The sequence below is a fragment of the Asparagus officinalis genome, chromosome 3 (genome assembly GCF_001876935.1).
Source record: "Asparagus officinalis chromosome 3, Aspof.V1, whole genome shotgun sequence".
In the NCBI taxonomy this organism is placed as follows: Eukaryota; Viridiplantae; Streptophyta; class Magnoliopsida; order Asparagales; family Asparagaceae; genus Asparagus; species Asparagus officinalis.
Genome location: NC_033796.1, coordinates 60,469,615 through 60,486,732, shown reverse-complemented (window position 1 = coordinate 60,486,732; position 17,118 = coordinate 60,469,615).

The following is a 17,118-nucleotide window of genomic DNA, read 5'->3' as shown; positions in this document are numbered from 1 at the left end:
AAAAGAGTTTCTCCTGATCGACTGTATCGATGGCGCCTCAGAGAACGGATTCCAATTCCAAGAAAGTCGCTAGAGCGACTTTTGAAACGCCGTCGGCTGAGGATGCTGGCGGTGTTCTTGTTCATGCGGGGACATCGTCATCGTCATTGCCGTCACAGGGGCTTCCTTGTCGTGGTAAGTGTTGGCCCAAATAACTTGCCTTGGCAAGTTTCTTTGAAAACCCTAGATGGGTTCTTGATAACGAGGAAGATGACTCGTTTTTGTTTGATGAAAACGCAAAGTTGGGAATCCATGTGGGTCTCGACTCTCGCGTTTAAGTCTTTTCAACACGAGGTTCGACTCTCGCGTTTGAGATTTCGTCTCGACTCTCGCGTTTAAGTCTTTTCAACACGAGGTTCGACTCTCGCGTTTGAGATTTCTGACGCGAAGCTTGACCATCGCGTTTGAGATTTTGACACGAGATTTTAACCCTCGCGTGAGAGATTCTTTTTGACACAATGCTCAATCTCTTGTGTTTCAGACTCTGTCTTTATGTCAATAGCTCGCTTCTAGCTGCTAAACTCTGCTCTTGATTGTGCAGTGCTTCTCCCAAACGTGCCGCTTTCACAAGAGCATCATTTTGGATATATCAGCGGTCCTGACGCGAATGAGGTCTTCAGTCTTCAGAGCATAATTCCACTGTGTACTTTCCCTGACTCGGAGAGAGCAGACATGATTAAATTCCCCCGATGCTCTACTCTCAGAATTTTAATCACTGACTTGGACATGGAGACCCCTATCGGTCGTGCTCAGTTTCCCAAACCAGCATTCATATTCGGAGATCGTATAGCAATCGATGACCATCTTATACATGTGGAGGACTCAAAGTTGCTGCGGAGAGTTGATAATCGCTTCTTATTCCTCTCCAACATGAAGAGGATGTACCCACTCTCCTACTTCTTGAATGTGAGCTGTCGTCGAGGTTTGACCTTCGACATAGTTAAAGAGAAAGAGAATGTGTCGCTTGGATTTGGTCAGCGGGCTCGTACGCAAATCGGGGGACAACTCAAGGGGTTGAGACCCGGTTTATTTGAGAAGAAGGGTCCGATTCAGGAGATGCCACGTCCAGCGAACATCTTTATTCACCAATTCCTTGCAACTCAGGGCGAATTCTCCACCCAGATGTTCAGATCCCCTGGATGGGTCTATTCTGGAGAAAGAGGTTGGTGGACCAGCATGGTTGACTTCGTTCTTGAGGAGCTTAAGGAGTCACTCGCTCAATCTGGTCTCACAGTTCCCATGTTAGCTACTCGACGGGGTGTCGTGCAGAGTTATCACAATTTCTTCGCTATGTTGGAGAAATATAACCCGAACAGCTGTACATTCTTCACACCTGTAGGGGAGTTGGGTTTTGCTCTTCATGAGATGCAAGCAGTGTCGGGGTTTTGCTCTTCATGAGATGCAAGCAGTGTCGGGGTTGCCGCTTGGAAAAACGCCCTACGAGGAGTTCATCCCCACCAACGAGGAGCTTTCTCTACTGAAGGTGGCATACCCAGAAATTTACGCTACTTTCTGGGAGTTGATGTGTCACTTCCATATATGTGCCCAAGTCTTTGGGATGCATGGAGGGGGCATTATGCACACCACGTGGGCGAAAATACCTTTTTCAGAACTTAAATCGGAAAGATGTAGCCGTATCTTGTGTTGCAGTCGTCTCTCCGAAGGATGCTAAAGCTCGAATTAAGGCTTCCAGTGCTACCTATAAGACAGAGCATGCAGAGGATGATTTTGAGGCTGATGTTGAATTTGAAAGTTTCCACCACCAAGCCACAACTCCCATTTCTGACACGGCTCTTCTCGCGGGCTTCTTTATGATTTGGTTGAAGCGGTGCGTAGTACCGTCAAAACCAACTGAGGCGATACTGGCTGAAGTTGTGTACCCAGCTACTTTGCTAGCGCATGGGAGACCTGTGAGTCTCCTTACTGCTATGGTCGGTTGTATACAGAATGGCCTGAGAATGTTGACCTCAGAACTCCTCAGCGCTTCAGGAGTTAAAGCTACTAAGAAGAAAGCTAGGAAAGCTCCTCAACCACGTATACCGATGCCGTATACGTATCTAGTGGCCTGGTTCGTGTTGCATTGCCCTTCATTGATGACGGGAGTATATGAGGGCGATGACGCTTATATTCCTTTCGTACAGAGATTGGGGTCGGCCACGTAGACTAATTCTTATATAGTCAGGGCTCGACAGCTTCTATCCCGGGAAGACAACTACCAGATTTTCTGTTGCGCTCCTAATTTTGACGGAGCTGAGGTGAGAGATGCCCTCTTCATGGACTTGCTTTTTGAGGGCTCATCTTCTTTGGAAGATGGCACATTTAGCTGGCTTCTTATGATTAGGTTGGGCTACCTGGTCTATCGCTTGCGAGAGAAGTGCATCATCGAGCCGTACGTGCCTTCTAGATTTGCTAGGCAATTCGGATATGACCAGCTTTACGTTGGCAATCCCAACCCGGCTTTAGCTCAAATCGGGAATTTGTATGAAGGAGCTCGCGCGTGGTACTTTTTCTCTGCCTGGGGAACCCATGCACATTTCACTTTACCCAACTCACCACCCGGCTGCTCCACCATTGCCGATTTTCGCATCTGGTTTGATGAGGCTTCTCAAGTCCCGACATATGATATTTATACTTCATGTATAAATGAGATTTGGGAGTTGTATCGTTCGAGGGGCAGTTCTACAAGAACTCGTCTACTCGGGGTAGAAGAATATTTATCTTGTGAACAAGAAGTAACCGGAGTCGTTGAGGCCCCTAGGGGTTTGTCCACCATAGAACCTTCTGAGGAAGAGGTTCCTATGGAGATCGATGAGGGAACACCAATTGCTAATTCTCCCGAAAAAAAGAAAACTGGGGAAATTCCCGCAGAAGCGCCTATTCCTGAACCTCGTTCTTTAAGATCAGGTAAGAAGGCTCTTTCTGGTGTTGAGCAAGGCGAGTATGACAGGAGGGTTCGTAAACGATTGCCTGTCATGGCCAAAACTATGAAAAGGACTAAGTTAATGGGGGATGCGATAAAGTCGGCGCGTGGTGCATCTCCTGAAAATAGAGGGGGTACTACGCTTCAAGCTGCTCCTCCCGGTCTTGAGATGACAACGTACGAGCAGGAACCAACTACCTCAGGCTCAGTACCAAATATGACCGAAAAGTTATCACCTGAAGCTGCGCACACCTTCACTCGCACTGATTACGCGAATTGTTTTATTTATCCGACTGCTCCACCCCTAAGCTCGGAAACTTTGAGGGAGCTCATCAACCAATTAGAGCATTGGATGCAAATGACTATCGACGTCGTTAGTCTTGGGGACGTGAGTTTCAAGGTTTTTCAACCCCACCTGCTGGATTGTCTCGCCAAGATTAGGAGCCAGGGGAATGCAATATGGACCGAGAATTGTCGCGAAAGCATCGTTATTCTGGAATATGAATTGGAATTCCTTTCAATGCTGCAGCGCGACGACATACGGCCAGAAGTGGATCAGGCTCTTTCTCAGGCCAAAGCTTTAAAAACACAACACCAAGAGGCTCTTCAGAAAAGTCTGTCTGAGACAGAATCTCGTATCGCCAACCTGCGTGGGGAACATCTCTAAGTACAAGGGGACATCGGCAATTTTGCCGTGGGTCTCCGGGATACTGCAGTAGAACTTACTCGTGCTGGTGTTGAGCTATCTCAGATAAATGCTCAGCTAGCTGGTGATATGGAAGTTCTCAAAGGGTTAGCTACTTACTGTGACAGGCTTTTCAAAGGCTATTGCGATGAACTTGTGGCTGCCGATAAGATTAGGCGAGAGATTGCAGAAGCAGCACCAAATGAAGAGGAGCTCAAAAACAAGATAACAGAGGAAGTCAAAAAGGCTCGTGAGGAGAAAATATTGGCTTTGAAGTCTAAGCTCAAGTCTTTTAAGCTGATGGGCCCCAACGTTTAGAATTTGAATTGATTTTAGCGGAGGGAATAAGTTTGTATCATTTTCATTTCGATTGTCTTCATTTTGTATTCAAATTAACAATATTGAATGAAAATGATATCATTTTGGCTTTCATCATCTCTTTTGTTGAAATCTGATTCAGGACAATGAAAAATAATGCAAATGCTATCGAAATTCTCTTTATTAATTATTTAGAATAATTCCAGAAAATTTCAATCGTCAGAGGTGTAGTGTTAACATGACGAAATACAAGATAGAATTACATTATAAATAAGCAACCCCAGCCTGATTTCGCTGGGGTTTAGGGGGCTACATGATTTACGGGAAGTATCTCTTAAGGAACTTCCCATTAATTGGCATCATGAGCCTATCTCCTTTTTGATTGATGAGACGATATGCTCCGTTCGAATAGACCGATTCTATTACGAAGGGCCCTTTCCATTTAGGATTGAACTTCCTTTTGGTTTTGTGTGTTATCACCATGGGTCGTCTGTTGGCCAAAACTAAGTCGCCTTTCTTGAAAATCCATTCCTTGACCTTTTTGTTGTAGGCTTTGGAAATACGGGCTTGATATAGCTCAATCTGTTGCTGAGCTTAAAGTCGTTTGTCGTCTAAGGCTTCAAGTTCTTGCAGACGTCGTTGATGTTTTTCTTCTTCTGTTAGTCCAGTTGTAATAGCAACTCTTAGAGAAGGGATCTGTACTTCCAATGACAATACAGCCTCGTAGCCGTATACCAAAGAGAAGGGTATAGCTCTTGTAGGGGTCCTTACTGTCGTGCGGTAAGCGCACAGACATTCACCGAGTCTTTCATCCCAATCGCGTCGGCTCTTGGAAACAAACTTTTTGAGAAGCTTCACTATGGTTTTGTTGAAAGCCTCTGCAAGACCATTCGCTGGCGGATAATATGCCGTAGATGCGACACTTTGGATTCTGAATCTGTCACAAAATCTCTGAAACCCAAAGCTGACGAATTGTGTTCCGTTGTCGTGCACTATTCGCCTCGGGACTCCAAAACGGTAGATGACATGATGCTTGATGAACTTGATTACATTTGAAGTCTTGACTTCTTTCAATGGGATTGCCTCCGCCCATTTGGAGAAATAGTCGATCACAGCTAGAATGAACCGGTGTCCCTTGGATGTCGGAGGGGAAATTGGTCCCACGATATCCATACCCCACATTTCGAAGGGCCAGGATGCCGATGTGGGGTGTAAGTTCTCCGGTGCTTGGTGGATGAAGTCCCCATGAATTTGGCATGCGTGACAATGTTTAGCGTAGTCAACTGCATCTGAGAACATCTTTGGCCAATAATAGCCGATTCGTCGGAGGCGATCTCCTAATTTAGCTCCGGGCTGATGAGCTCCACACATTCCGTCGTGAGCTTCTTTGAGGGCCTCTCTTGCTTCCTTCTGAGAGAGGCCTCTCTTGCTTCCTTCCGAGAGAGGCATCGAAGCAAAACTCCATCATGCGACTTACGTTACAGGACTTAAGAGACTGCATCATAATAGAATCGGAGGGCCTTTTGTTTGATAGAGGCCGCTTCCTTAGGGTCATCGGGCAGAATTCTGTACAGGACGTAATCGATATATGGGAATCTCCAATCCCTAGATTCAAACTCCATAGAGGTTGTACAGACTTCCCCTGTCGTTGTCTTGTCTGGACTTTCCTCCATAGGAATCTTGGAAAGGTATAGTTTCCGTCCTGCGACTGGAATCGTTGTTTCAGCCTCCGGTGGCAATGCTAATGAAGTTGCCAAGGAAGCTAAAGCATCTGCGTACGCATTCTGAGCTCGTGGTACATATTCGATAAAGAAACCTTCGAACTTTTGAGCTTGCTCTAGCACTGTGAAGTAATACGGGATCAGATCCCCGTGACGTACTTCGTATTCCCCTCGGACTTGATTAACGATGAGCTGAGAGTCACCGTAAGCCTCGAGGTGCTGAATATTAAGTTCTTTAGCAAATTGCATTCCTAATAGCAGAGCATTATACTCGGCTACATTGTTGGTGCAAGGTTCGATTAGGGAAAACCCCCTTGGGATTACGTGACTGTTTGGAGAGATTAATACTACTCCTACTTCTGCAGTGATTGCTCCATGAGGGTTTGCTCTAGACGCGCCGTCGAAGAATAACTTCCACACTTGCGTAGCTTCCTGGGTGACGCAAGCTTCAGCGACTTCGTCAGGTAATTCTTCATACAACTTAGACGTTCCTGATACTGGATGGTCGGCTAAGAAGTCGGCCAGTGCTTGACCTTTGACCGCCTTTTGAGGCATGAATTGCATGTCATATTGTGATAAGAGAATGGCCCACTTTGAGAGTCGGCAATTTAGAGATGATGGTTTCGTCATCAGAACTCTCAAGGGATTCACCTTAGAGATGACCTGAATTGTTTGTCCAACTAGGTAATGTCGCATCTTTTGAATTGCGAATACCAAGGCGAGACACTAGGTAATGTCGCATCTTTTGAATTGCGAATACCAAGGCGAGACATTCTTTTTCGACCGGATTATATTGGTGTTCGGCTCCCATCATGGTCCTGCGCAGGTAATAGATGGATTTCTCTTGACCTTGATCGTTGTTCTGGGCTAACAAAGCCCCTAGAGAATGGTCCATGGCTCTCACGTACAACAAGAATGGTTTTCCTGATATCGGGGCCATGAGAACTGGCGGTTGAGTGAGATACCTCTTAATCTTCTCAAACGCTTTTTGACACTCTCCATCCCAGACAAAGGATACCCCTTTCTTCATGAGCTTAGAGAAAGGTTGGCAATGCCCTGAAAGATTCGATATAAATCTTCGAATGTAAGCCAGTCTGCCTTGCAAACCTCTGAGCTCTTTGAGATTCTTCGGAGGCGACATGTCTTGGATAGCACGTACCTTCTCCGGATCCAGAGAAATTCCCTTGGAGGTAACGATAAATCTTAGGAATTTTCCGCTCGATACTTCTAGGAACGATTTTGTCGGGTTCATCTTCAGCTGATGAGCTCGCATGATCTCGAACATTGTCTTCAGATCTGTAAGATGATCACCTTTACATTGGCTCTTTACTGCTATATCATCAACGTAGCACTCGATCTTCTTTCGTAGGTGTTCATGAAAGATCATGTTCATCGCACGTTAATAAGTTGCACCTGCGTTTTTCAGGCCGAAGGGCATCACTGTATAACAATACACCCCCAGTGGTGTTCTAAAAGCAGTATGTTTCTCGTCTTCCGGGTGCATCTTGATCTGATTGTATCCGGAGAATCCGTCTATGAAAGACATCCTTTCATATCCGCAAGTGTTGTCGATCATAACATCTGTGATAGGAAGCGGGAACTCGTCCTTTGGACAGGCTGCGTTAAGGTCACGAAAGTCAATGCATATACGGACCTTACCGTTTTTCTTGGGCACTGGGGCAATGTTGGCCACCCAGTCCGGATGTTGCTCTTCCCTAACAAAACCTGAGTCTATAAGCTTTTTAACTTCTGACTCAATTGATTCCATGATCTCTGGACGAAACCTGCGTTGTTGTTGTTTAACGGGTTTTGCATCCGGATCGATGTTAAGACGGTGCATGGCCACCTTTGGGTCAAGGCTAGGCATATCTTCATAATTCCAAGCAAAGACATCTATATATTCTCGGATAAGAGATATAAGGTCCTCTTTTTCGGATGATGATAAATCTTCGGCTATAAAGATAGGCTTGGGGTTAGATTCATCTCCCATGTATAAAGATAGGCTTGGGGTTAGATTCATCTCCCATGTTGACCTGGATCACTTTATCTTTAGTGGGTGGTTCGCGATGTTCGAAGCACATATCCAACAAGATGTTGAGGCATTTGATCCAAGGATCATTGGTTGATTCAATTAATTCTTCATCACCCCCTGCGTCTTCATCTGGACGACTAGTTGAAACCATGTTCACAGTCAGATTTTTAAAGAAGGGTCCGACACTGATGTCAGATTCCTAAGAAGATGTTCCGGATGAATGGTTCTAACACAGATAGTTACTGATTTTGTTTTCTGAGGCAGAGGGAGTTGTGACGTAACCCACGCCCCTTTCGGTTTTTTGATAGTAGTCCGAAGGTTTTCCTTCAGGAGTGAGAGACATTCGGATCGGTGTTCGTCTTCCTTTTCTGAAGTTCAAACCATGTTTCTCATTAAAGTTATACCCCATTCGTTTCATTAAGTATATAGAATTGGGTTCGTGGTAATGGAATTGGGGAACTCCGTCATCTTCCTCTGAACTTCCTCGTTTGAGTGGTTCGGGTTTGACTTTACCAAAATAGATCGTCCTCTGCCCTTTCCTTTTGGATGGGACTTTGAAGAAAGCCTTTTGTGCATCTTCTACTTCTTCATCTGAAGCGAAGGATGACTGGATTGGCAAGGTGAGCGATGCCTCTGTGCACAGTACGTGCCATGGGTTGGTACCTGCATTAAGATCATTCTCTAATTGTTTATTTTTAGATGAGACATCAGACAAGTACGCTAAAATAAAATCTTCATTAATGCACCACTCGCCCTCGCTCGGTACATTATTATTACTCTCATCCTGACCCATTACATTGAAGTTTAACTTCCATGGACAATCTTCATTAGGATCTGGTTCAATATCAACTTCATTACTGCTGTCCATATCTTCTTTCTCCTGGGATTCCAAGTAGAAAATGGAATCGGTGTGAAAGTTTTCTACCCCGCGGAAAGGGTATTTTTTCGCGATTAAGGTTCGAACTTCTCCCTCATCATTAGCATACTTCATGACCTGATATAGGGTAGATGGGACAATGTAGTTTGCATGTATCCATGGTCGTCCTATCAAAAGGTTGTAGGATGTGTCCGCATCTATGATGTAACAAGTTACTTCGGACTTAAGATCTCCGATTTGACACCTGAGTTTGATCTTCCCCAGGGGCCGAGTGCTATTAGCGTTGAACCCGAAGATGGTAGTCTGAGTAGTGTTCAGTCGATGCATAGGGATCCCTAAGACCTGCATGACCCTATAAGGCATGATGCTGAGCGCTGAGCCTGGGTATACTTGGACACGACTGATTTCAGAGGATCCGATATATCCCGTATAGTACAATGGTCTATCATGCTTGTGTTTAACCTGCATGTCTTCCTGTGTGAACGATATGCAGGGTAAACTTCTCGCCGCTTGAAGACATTGCCGACAAGTTTGTTCTTCAGAAGCTTCGGGAATCGGAGTGACTTGAGTAATAAAGCTCTCTGTATTCTTTAAGGCTTCGATCAGAGCTTCCTTGGTAGTTTTGGACAGCCTCAAGAGTTCATATAGGGTGATTCTGGCCGGTATGTTAGCCAACTGTGCCATAACATTGAACTGGAAGGGAGCGCTTGATTCTCCCGATTCCTGGTGGAGATTTTTGTTGAATTAGAGCTCCTTTTGTTTTCCTTTATCAACTGGCTTTTTCGGGACAGAACCCCCAGCGTCTTGGTGCTGTTCTTCAACCTCTTGAGTATTCTGGCTGTAATCCCTTAAGTAAGCTTTTCCTGACCGAGTGCCAGGATTGTCTCCTGGGTATGCTGCCAGTGCAATCCTCTCTTCTTCTAAATCAGTAAGAGGTTTGAGGTAGTCATCATTTTTAGTAATGGAGGGGCTAATCATGTTGGAAGACTTAGCCTTGCCTCCCTTCTTTTTGGACGAGGTATTCGTCCATTGTTGATCTCCTAGTAGATCAGGGTGGACCCACATGATTTCCCCTTTTGGGGTGGTGAGGGGTACCAACCCCCTGTCTTTCTGACTATGCAAGTCAGCATTCTTCAGGTGCATTTCTCCCTTACGAATGGGAATAACGCCATTCGCAGTTACTACTGGAGGGAAGTCACCAAATTGGACCACTATCATATTGGTGGATACGGTCTTCTGCTCAGGTTTCAAAGTGAGCACATTATCATTTACCAAATTCTGCAAAAATGTCTTTGAAGACATAGCATTTTCTGGTAGGATGTCCAAGGAACCTGTGATAACGACAATAGTTGGGGTCATCCACCTTCCCTGCTTCATCCGGCTTCCTGACTTCAGGCAACTGCAGCTTGTTGTTCTTTCGAAGCAATTGGAATAAGGTATCTACATGCTCCTCTTTAAACGAATACTGATTGGGCGCTCTTTGTTGATTTGGCGCCTTGCCTTGCTTAGTAGGCGATGGTACTCACGTGTAGTCAGCTGCTAAAGTCTCTTTTCCCTTAAACCGCTGGGTGTTGTTCTTATTGCGTTGTTGCTGCGGCTTGGGTTGTGGCTCTTCTTCAGCTTTAACTCGCGCCACTATCTCTTCAGCTTGTTCTCCTTGTGAAACTAGTTGTCTCTAGGAGCGACACTCCGCTACCTCCATCTGAGTAAGGAGCTGGGTCTGCAAGTTGTGCCTGCAAGTTTTAACCAAAGTTGATTGGGTCATACCTGACGGGCATCGCAGTGCCATGCTGCGGAATCTCTCAACATAGGTCTTGATGGACTCTCCTTTCTTTTGCTTAGTAGCGAGAAGAGTCGGGACTGAGACCTCTGTGTCGTCCTCTAATAACCTGGCCAAGAATAGCCTTTCCTGGTCTACCCATTTCTGGATAGATCCGGCAGGCAGTTTCATGAACCATTCGAAAGCGACACCCTTGAGGGTACCGATGAATAGCCTGGTCAGGATGGTGTCGTTCGCTACCACATCTCTAGTTTGGGATTTGAAGTAGTAAATGTGCTGATTCGGCGATCCTGTGCCATCGAACGGTTACAAGGTATGGGCCTTAAACTTTGGCGGGTAGGGAGCCGTATCCCACTCAACAAGGTAAGGCCGTACTACTCCTTCTTCACGGAGCTTGCTTCTGTTGGCGATTGCATTAAGGCGAGCCTCCAGTTCATCCACTTTAGTAGACTGGGGATGCAGCTCTTTTTCCATCTCCTTCTCATTTTCGGAAGAAGATTCTAGGTTGTGAGTCTCACGATCTGAATGTTCGTGCGCCTTCTGCTTTCCCTTTGACATAGTCCTCCAGGAAGACTCGGGTTTTTGGCCTTTTTCAGCGAAGAGCTGGGCCAACATATCCTTTAATTAGAGAAGTGTCTCCTGCTGCGCTTGGAGCATGACGTGATGTTCATCAACTCTCTTAGTTAAGTCTTCATGGTTCCCTGTCGTGTAAGCAGAGACCTCACGTGCGACAACAGAACTTGAAGATTGAGATTCGACAATTGCCGAATGTTCATCGTCAGAAACAATCCCCTTGGCCAATCTTTGATAATTAACCGGACGGATAGCTCCTGTATGAGTCTGAGTACGCCGATATACTCCTTCGAATTCGTCACAAATTTCCCGAACAGTCGGGGAATGACTTTTTTGTGACTCATCGGAATCAGTATGTGAGGTTTTCCCTCGACCAATCATATTGATAGTGACCTGAGGGTATTCCACTTCAGCTATTTTCTTTCTGTATCAGCGTTGTCGTTTGGTAGGCCTAACGACGTTCGTCAACCTATCGAACACAGACTGCCAAGGTGTGGATGCACAACAATGGCATTCTGACAAGACTGCCGATATAAGCCTCTCACATTGGCATGAGTGAGCTGCTTTTACTGTTGGTTTTCCTCTTGACAATAATTCCCGCAAATCAGGAACTTGGGAGGAAACTTTCCCTGGGTGTGGAGGCAGAGATGGAACCCCCTGCCCTTGGGTGGGTGAAATTGGTTCTTGTCGAACGTGGATTTTGAAACCACGCTGACTTTTCTGAACCTGGCGGACCTCTTGAAGATCGCGTTCTTGAAGAACAACGCTAGGGTCGCGTTCTTGAAGAATAATGCGAGGGTCGCATTTAGATTTGTAAACATCAGGCCGAGGCCTACGTTTAAATGATAAAACAGACCTCTGAGGGTCAAGTTTTGGTTGAACGCGCCCCTGAGGGTCGCGTTTGGTTGGTGAAACAGACTCTTGAGAGTCATATTCTGTTTGAACGCGCACCTGAGGGTCGCATTTAGTTTTGGCAGCTTCCTTCTGAGGGCTGCGTTTTGAAGGAACAACGCGCCATTTAGGGTCGTGTTTCAGTTGTATCAGCCGAGGCTCGTAGTCGGGCTCATTGCCATGAAGCAAACATTCTGTTTTGGGAACGCTATGCTCGGGTAAAATTTCAGAAACGCGACCTTCACGTTAGGCCAGCATTCGGCTTTCACGTAGGTGTGCTCATCGTATGGATCTTCTCCGTCTGCGAGCGGCGTTCTTCTTGGCTTGTTTCAAAGTCTTAGCAGCAGCGTCGTTGACGTTCATGGAGCTCATCTCCTCTATAGGCCGTTTATGGCCTGAAACACGTCGTGCTGACACGGATGTGGGCTCTTCAACCAGCAGAGCTAGTTTAAGTTCCTGGCCGAAGGAGAGGGCTTTCTTCGGCGCTTCAACAACAGAACTGATCTCCTTGGAGATCTTGCGGACATCGCGCTTAGCCTTGGGGCTAAGCGATCCAGAGGATAAGGCTTCCTCATATTTTACTTGATCAAACTCCACGACGAGAGTTTCTATAGTCGTTCCCATGAGGTGGACGTCGGACTGCGCCACCACTTCTTCATTGGAAAAGCTAGTCCCCAGCAGAGTCGCCATCTTTTGTATGTTGGAAAAATTGCAATAAAGAGAACAAAATAAAATTAACTTGTATTTCTTTGATTCCGGTTACAATTTGATTACAAAAGAGAAGAGAACGAATTTGGTTCTCCCCTTTGTTTAAAACTGGGTTCTTCTCAGTAGCGATGGAGTGCCTCCTTCGATTGTTCGCGTCGAATTTGCTCTCCGTTGATGATCCGACCGTCTTTTATCTCGTGGGAACGATAAGTTTTTGTGGAAAGTTTTATGGGTAACTCTTTAACGAGTTTAAGAACTCTGAACGAGTTAGAACTCTGTGAAGAGAGTTGTTAGAACTGAAAATTTGGTTAATGACCAAGCAGATCTTCTGTTGTTGAAGAATCCTCTTAGATTTGATCTTCTGAATTTGATTTAAATCTTCTATCTCCAAGGAATTCGCCTCTCCTGCCTCTCTGTGCGGTTGAGATCCCTGAAGAATCCTCTTTGCTGCTGCCTCTCCATTTCAAAAAGTCAGCCTCTAACTCAGTTGAGTTTGTTGAGATTTTATAGGTGGATAAGAGGTTGTAACTGCCCTCTAAATCCGCTCCTAAGTGGGCGTGATTTCCTCAGATCGTGGGGAAACAGTTCTGAAACCGTTCGACTCGTATTTAAACGAGTCAAACGCCCAATCTGGCATTCAGAACCCAACGTCGTCTCTTAGAATTGAGACGCGAGGTTGGGTGTTGGCTGAACATTAATGAACGCGAGGGTCGCTCGCGTTTTGGCTTGTTGCCATTTAGGAACGCGGGGGTCGGTGTTGGTTGAACCTCCAGAACGCGAGGGTCGCTCGCGTTTGGCTTGTTATAGCTTGGAAACGCGGGGGGCGCCTGCATTTCCAAAATTATGACGCGGGGATGACTTCTGCGTTTTAGAAGGGGTTAGTTGATCTGTAACCTCTTCTACAGAGCGTTGCAAGGACCGTTGTTTAGTAATCCTAGCTTTAGCTGTTGTGGGGTGTGAAAGTCGTCAGATTGTAACTTTCACTGTAGATTATGGAGACTGCTGAATAGAGTTTTCATCAGTTGTCGGAAGCGTCGTTGGATTGTAACTCTTCTCGATCTATGTGAAAAGTCCTCCATTTGCAGCTTTTGTTCGTTGTCATGAAAGCTATCTGATTGTAACTTTCATTGTTAGGACTTGACGAGAATCAATCATCCATAGTGATTTTTAGACGAATATTTGCCCACAGCTCTCTACCAAGCAGCTCACCAACTAAGTCCAACCTTTTATTTCTGAAATCATTACACTGCTCATCAGCATCTCTAATAGTTGCTAATATAATATTAATCATGCTGTTGTCGCAGCCATCAAGATCAATCATCTCAAAGATGAGGCCGTGTTTATAGCGGTTGCAGAGTTGCGGATGCAGTGATTAGAAAGTCGTCTGATTGTAACTTCCATTATCAGGGCTTGATAGGGATTAGCTATCCATTGTGATTTTTAGACAGCCTACAGAACCCCCTCCAAAGTTTTCGAAAGTTCGCGGTTGACTGGGACGAATTTTCGGAATACTTTGGATCTCAAAATTTAGAAGACGTTGTCAGACTTAGTTGATTGGAATCTAATTGTACTCATCCAATGGACTCTTCTGTGGGGTCACTTGTTTCTTCTTGGCTTTTAGTCGCTTTGATAGCTGACATTAGCCTCCCTCTATTTATTTGGAACCATGAATAAAAGGTTACAAAATAAAGAAGTTGGGGTCTTTTGGGTTTTTTTCATTATTTCTTCATTAACCTGTAAATTAAGATAAAAATAATTATTAGTAGTATATTTATTCATGTAAAACAGATAATGAGGATATAAATTTGTAATAAAAATATGATTATCAAATACCCCATACTAAACTTTTGCTAGTCCTCTAGCAAAGAAAAAAGTTAAAAATCCTAACTCACTTTTGCAGGAATCGTGGTTGTATTTAGCGTATACAATAAACCTTTAAACCCCTAGGTTATCCTAGAGGACGAGTTGTAGTCTCGTGAGGGTTTGTAGTGAATATACCCACAAAATTCATTCATCTTGCCAATTTAAAGAAGTCAGTAAATAACTAATTTTACTTGATAAATTTAGACATTCTAATAGAAGCTAGTTATTACTCAAGAAAACATTTTTATATAAAACTCTAAGGTAAATCTCCTAGAAAATCTTTTCATTATAGCAATACAAAACTAAGTCTAACTTAGAAATTTAATTTAGAAGTTTTGAAAAGAACATGCTAACTCTTTGTTTTAAATAATTTTCAAGTCTCTTAATCAAAATAATTTTTCAAGACCATATATACAAATATAACAATATATATAAAAACATTGTTAGTATTGTTTTTTTCACTCTTTATGAATATCCATGAGGTCCACCCATTCAGCATGGGGGATGCGGGTCACCGTGAGAATAGTCTCAGTGACCTTCAAGAATTCCTCCACTGCTAGGGGTCCTTCAGCACCAGAGAAAGAAGGGGGTCACATATACCAGAACTCCCTGACGCTAGACTCTGGACGAGGGGGAGGCTATTGCTGAGGCTCCTGCTGTAGCTGCCCAGCTAGGTGCTGCTGATTCGTGGCCAATCTCTGAATCATCGCCAGAAGTTGGCTCGGGTCTACTTCGGACTGCGGGACACTGCTACTAGACGGGTTATCATTACTACGAGTACCCACCATGATTCTGAAGGAACGAGGATCAAAAGGAAAATTAAGGTTAAAATCAAATAATATATTTGGAAAATAGGAACTAAAACATAGTTATTAAAATAACAGTATAAGAAATTAATTGTAGTCTAAAATATTAATATAAGAACTTAATTGTAGTCTTACGGATGAAATATGATATGTATCTAAATTGTCTACTATATTCTTACTAGTGAGGACTCGGGACCGTGACCTGCATAGGCCACCACTAAAACCTGTCACGCCCCGCTTCCCAAAATACACGGGAACAGGAACGTGAACAAGCCCGCGACGTATTAGATTGAGAAGAAATATACACTACCATTTTTTTCCCTTTTTCTTTTTTTCTCAATCCAATACGCTAAGCGTCAAAAATATAATATACGAAGTCACAGGCCCCCGATCACACATAGCAAGAATATAATGACAACCCAGAATAAGAAATAGACATATCATCAATGGTAAAAATCATCCCAGACATAAAAATATGGGTCAAACACGCCCTTATCACAAAAACGGTTCAACTAGGAATAAAATACATAGTCCATAATAAAAGTACTGATAAAATAACTAAATTCATTATCAACTAAAGAAATACTATAAAAGAGTTCTAGCGCTCATTAACTACTACAGAAAGAAAAGTCTAAGCTTCAGATTATTCTTCTGATCCATCTGGAAGACCTTACTGCTACAAATCCTCTGGCTCCTGTACTATCCCGAACTGAGGTTGTCCGTCTCCTAAATCTGACGTACACCAGAGAAAAAAATAGGTGTACGTCAGCGTGTGCGACACACGGCAAGATCCCACAGAAAGAAATAGGAACAATCGAACAACCAATGCAAAAAAAGTGATAATAATAATAATAGCTTGCAAATGAAATTACTAATAATCTAAATGCAATCTATCACTGAAATAAAATCATCAGAAGAAACTAAGAAAACCATCTAAGTGTCAAGATCACGCAGCTAGTCATCAGGGTAGTCGTCCAAATATCCAAATCACATAACTAGATGGAATTAATACTTAAATATCTACAACTCGAGACGTAGTACGTCGAGCGAAATAATCCAAACAGGAATTAATACTTAAATATCTACAACTCGAGACGTAGTACGTCGAGCGAAATAATCCAAACAAGGAAACCCTCATGTATATACCATATGTCTCAAATTATAGATAATTAAATATTAATCCCAATCTAGGTATGAAAAGGAGTACAACCGGCCTACATCTCACAAGAATCATACTTAGCCAAGAATCGTGGTCACGTAACTAACTATCACATCACTCATCTTAAATAATCAACAATCTCAATATCCCTGCTCCTCAGACCCACCCCAGGCCGACACAAGGCACTGGCGTGAGCCTGGAAAATAATCAATAATCTCGATATCACCGCACCTTAGACCCACCCCAGGCCGACACAAGGCACTGGCACGAGCCACAATATCACTGCTCCTCAGACCCACCCCAGGCCGACACAAGACACTGGCGCGAGCCTGGTAATAATCACAATCACATATCACGATACCTCAGACCCACCCCAGGCCGAAACAAGGCGCTGGTGCGAGCCTGGAATATACATCAATAATCTCATCCAATCACCTGAACCAATGATTCTCTATCTCAACTCTTCTCGCTTTTCTGAGTCGACAATCATAATCCACACTATAACTCGGGTTCACCACCTAAACTCACACATGTCACTAAGTCTGTTCATGACGCACAAGAATCCACACTATAACTCGGGTTCACCACCTAAACTCACACATGTCACTAAGTCTGTTCATGACGCACAAGGCTACTAAGTCATGAACTACTAAGGTTGTCACTAAGTCTGTTCATGACGCACAAGGCTACTAAGTCATGAACTACTAAGGTTCTCAACACATCAACAGGTCACAAATATAGTATGA